We start from the raw sequence: 4,344 nt of genomic DNA, 5'->3' as shown, positions 1-4,344 counted from the left end.
ATGGGCCAATGGACCATGTGGAAGGGCAGGTCCCACAATAAGCAAAAGCAATAAGATGAAGTGTTCATCTACAGGTGTCTCCCCAGTTACATGGGGGTTATGTTACCAAGTACTGCATGTATACGTGAAATTGTGTATAGTGGGGAACACCATCTAAGAAGCCTATAAACACCCTCTAAACCTCTGGAAACCCTTGGAAGCCCCCTTTAAAATGCAGCAGCACTTACTAGACTGGCATGAATGGTGGCAATGGTGGTTCTCAGTCTTCCACATCTCTGGTACCCTGATGTGCTTGGCTGTGGGTCAGATTCCAAATGGGACATATAAACATCAAAAAGGAAGGGGAGATCCCAGAGGGCCTGCTCCTTCCACCTTAATTTTTGTTAACTATGACCCAGCCCTCCAAACAGAAGCACCATTTGAGGCAGCTGCAGCCACCACCATCTTAATCTCTCCAGAATGTCTTTGTGCCTCATTGTACGGCCAAGAGACATTCTGTAGAAATCAAGATGGCGGCTCAGGCTATCCCCAGTGCTGGCAGATCTGTTGCCTTCTAATAAATCCACAGTGGAGGCCACCAGGGCAGTGCTGAAGAGGCCAGAAAGCACCTTACCCATACACCCGCTAATACTTGGCACTGGTCCTGATGTTGTGGTTGGTCTTCATTAACCAGTAACACTATGGTTATGCCAAATTATGCCAATGGAACTTATGTAAACCACATCAAAAACAAATGGACAATGCAAAAACAGTCACAAAAAAGCCCCACCAATTGATTTTTGAACTCCCCCCCTCGTTGCTTTTTATAGCTACAAGAAAGACCCTTGCAAACAGTGAGAAAGAACCCAACCTCTCCAACCACACTGTCATTTCATGACCACTCATTTAAATGTCATAGACAAGTGTCAAGATCAGAACCTGGAAAACAATGAAACATAGATTACAGCACTGTTTATCTTGGCCAGATCCCTATGCCAAGGTAAGGCATTCTATACCTGAGCTATTACTCACTCAAAGTGCCCTGCCTAGTCTTTTCCTGAAAATCTTCAGGGATGACAGTTCCACCTAAACTGCTGCTGCTGCTGCTGCTACTACTACTACTACTACTACTTATTATTATTATTATTAGTTGTTGTTTAAATTTATGTCCTGCATTTCAACCCAAGGGCTCCCAGGATAGTAAACAACAATCCATTAAAACACAGCAAATCAATAGAATATAAAAGTAATGCCAACAACAGCATTATAAAACAGCAAAAAAAACCATGACTCTTCATATCTAGCAGCTAATCAAACTGCTCTTAAGTGACCCATCCCATAAACCAGCTAACGCAAATGAACAGTAATTTTAAAAAAACACACAATTATTTAGGACAATCGTATGCACTCATTTGAGTCACTGGGATTTGTGGCTGATGTAGGCAGCTATCTGTCTTGTGTTTATTCCTATGCCTGTGGGACCTGCTCCTGATTAGAGAAGAACAAGCCAGATGAACCAAGCTTTGTGTGGCATTGCAAACTATCCCAGTGTGGGTTCTGCTGGTGTGTGCAAAATATAACTTCTGCTCATGGTAAATGAGACGAGTAACCCACTTGCCATAAGCAGGGAGGCACCACAACAGTCAGAGGTGGGGAGAAGGACCAGGAGAAACCATATGAAGCTTCTGAAGTCTCTCAGCCCCACTCACCTCACAGAGTATTTGTTGTGGGGGAGGAAGGGAAAGGAGATTGTTAGCCGCTTTGAGACTCCTTAGGATAGTGATAAAGCGGGATATCAAATCCAAACTCTTCTTCTTCTTCTTCTTCTTCTTCTTCTTCTTCTTCTTCTTCTTCTTCTTTCTAATCATGAGTCAGGCCAACAGTCTATTTAGCCCTGCATATATTATATATTAAGCATAAGTAAAAAACTTTAAAAAGAAATAATGTTTATATGTCCCTTAACCCCCCCCCCAAAAAAATCTTCCCTTATCATGCATTTCATATGTACTTTTTTACTCTAGCTGCGGCTCTCTGTGGTTACAAGCAAAGTGTCTCTCCCAGTTCTGCTACCCAAGGTCATTTAACTGGAGGTTATAGCTGCAGATTTCTGCTTGTGCTTGACCATGACAACACAACCCTTTGTATGCTTACTTGGAAGCAAAATTGCTTTCAATGGGACTTCCTCCTTAATAAGTGTCTTTAGGGTTGCAACCTGACTTATGGTCTCTCTAGTGAGACTATTGTGATCACCAACTCTCCATCTATTTATTTAGATGAAACTAGACTGTAGATTGGGCAGATAGTGAAGAACTTCTTCCTAATCTTTTAGCCAGCCTTCCTGTTCCCTGACACTTTTCTCAGGAGGCTTTCCTATTTTCATTTCTACTATTTATGTATTTTATACAGCACAATTAATGCTGGTGGTAATTCATGTCCATGGGAGAAACAGCAGTGGGGGTTAACACTGTGAGCCCCTTCATCATATGTCCAGGTTGTACTTATGAGTAAATAAAGGAAATAGCATAAAGACGCCATAATCTCCGCTGTCCCTCATTCCAAGGAAACCAAACCCCGGGTTAAGTGCCTAGAACCCTCGAATCTCACACCACTCTGAGATTGGGGTGGCATGCAATAATACTTAAATGGTCCATTTTAGCAGGAAATGGTAAAGCATATGCCTAGTTCTCCCATATAAATCAATGGGGTGTGTATATGCTGGACTTTGGCTGTTTTGTGCCCAGAGTAAACAGTTCCATACATTCACATAGACATCACCATCAATCTCTCTCCTGCAAAATGGTCATAATGATAATGTGATCTTTATAGTGACCACTAACCACATTGTTAAGTGATGAACATGGGGTTGTTTTTGACTTGTGCACTCTTAACATTTTTCTTTGCTCTTATTGGTTCCTTGTTTTCACACCAAGCACTGCAAATGCTCATTGTTCTGGAAATGATCCTATAGAAAAAAATATAAATATTAGATGCATCCATATATTACAGTGTATACTATGCTCTATGGAACACTGTATTATGCTTATTGCTGTTCCTGTGATAAATAGACCTACCTTAAGAACAATTTATTCATATATTAATGTGCCTTGTGGGATACATAATCAGCTTCATTAGAGGACATTATTATGGTAAATCTCTGCAAAAACATCTTGCATAACAAGACAACAAGATCAATAAAAAGCCTCATCATATGTGTATAATATTGGTAAAAGGCCGTGGATTTTACAAATGTTAATACTGGGTTCTTTTTAAACTGTGCTCACAAAAATGCTGGGGTATTCGATTGCAATTCAGGTTGTACAAGGATGTTAAGAACTTGCACCTCAATGACATCCCTTCACCAGTGCACTATATCAAGGAACCCACTTCAGAGAGCAAGTATGTATGTGATTCCCTGCTGGTCTTCCCTCCTACCCCCCCCCCCAACATCTCATACTTTGTAGATTAGTAGTTTGTTTGTTTTTTAACCTTATCTACTAGTGCAAATGTCCAATCAGAGCCCTTCTCTATTTTAGGCAATTTCAGATGATGTGTACCACAGTAATTTTACTAGGAAGGTAGTTAAGCAAAGTAAGCATGAATATATCAGGTTATCTACATGGCAATCAATCCAGTCTCCAAGTTGCCTTGTTGTATGAGGCTTCCTGGCACAAATGCTTCTTGGCTTCATCATTCTCTGATCACATTACAATAGGGAATGAAAGTCATGTGATTCATTGAACACATATTTTCCATAAGCTTGTTCCAGTGCCTTGAATCATGTTTACATTCACAGTTATTCCAAAACAACCATCCATTATCATCCTTCGCTGGTGTCTGATGTGATAGTTAACAGCTTTCTGCATTTTAAGTGAAGTTCTACACAAAATCTGAATTATTATTGGGCTTAAATATCGTAACATATTATTTAAATGCAAATTCCACCTGAAAAATTCCATCTTGTTGCTACAGTCACTAGTAAACAGCCAGAGACCAAACAACCTGTATTCCTAACTCTTTTTAGACCTATGGTTGCTGGCAGTAATTTCAACCTTAATGTCTATAAACCATTAGTACCTGCAATAATCTCTGCCCTCGCCAGCTGATCCAGTTGCTGATAGGGCATTTCAATCATAAAAACAGGACTGGGGAAACTCCAGATGTTGTTGGCTTACAACTCCCATTATCCCTGACCATGGGCCATATTCAGTGGTGGGTGGAGCCCAGTAGGACCAGAAGGTAGGTAAGTCAACAGTAGGTGGAGCCAGTGGCAATGACAGGTGGAACCAACTAATTCTAATTCTGTCTCTCTAGTCCTTCCTGCTGAGTTCCACTAGAGCAACATTGAGACTAAGATGGAGGAAGCTG

General features: G+C 40.8%; 1 long non-coding RNA gene across 1 annotated transcript; it reads right to left on the bottom strand.

The window, feature by feature from the left end:
• Nucleotides 1-815: 815 nt before the first annotated feature.
• Nucleotides 816-1,800, bottom strand: LOC308477393. Its single transcript, XR_013986534.1, has 2 exons — nucleotides 1,689-1,800; nucleotides 816-918 (listed from the first exon to the last, which is right to left on the bottom strand). It is a non-coding gene; the product is annotated as an uncharacterized lncRNA (long non-coding RNA).
• Nucleotides 1,801-4,344: the final 2,544 nt, after the last annotated feature.

This window comes from Podarcis pityusensis, assembly GCF_964106645.2.
Source record: "Podarcis pityusensis genome assembly, chromosome: 5".
Taxonomy (NCBI): Eukaryota; Metazoa; Chordata; class Lepidosauria; order Squamata; family Lacertidae; genus Podarcis; species Podarcis pityusensis.
The sequence above is the reverse complement of the archived record's forward strand: the minus strand, read 5'-3'. Positions and strand labels throughout refer to the sequence as shown.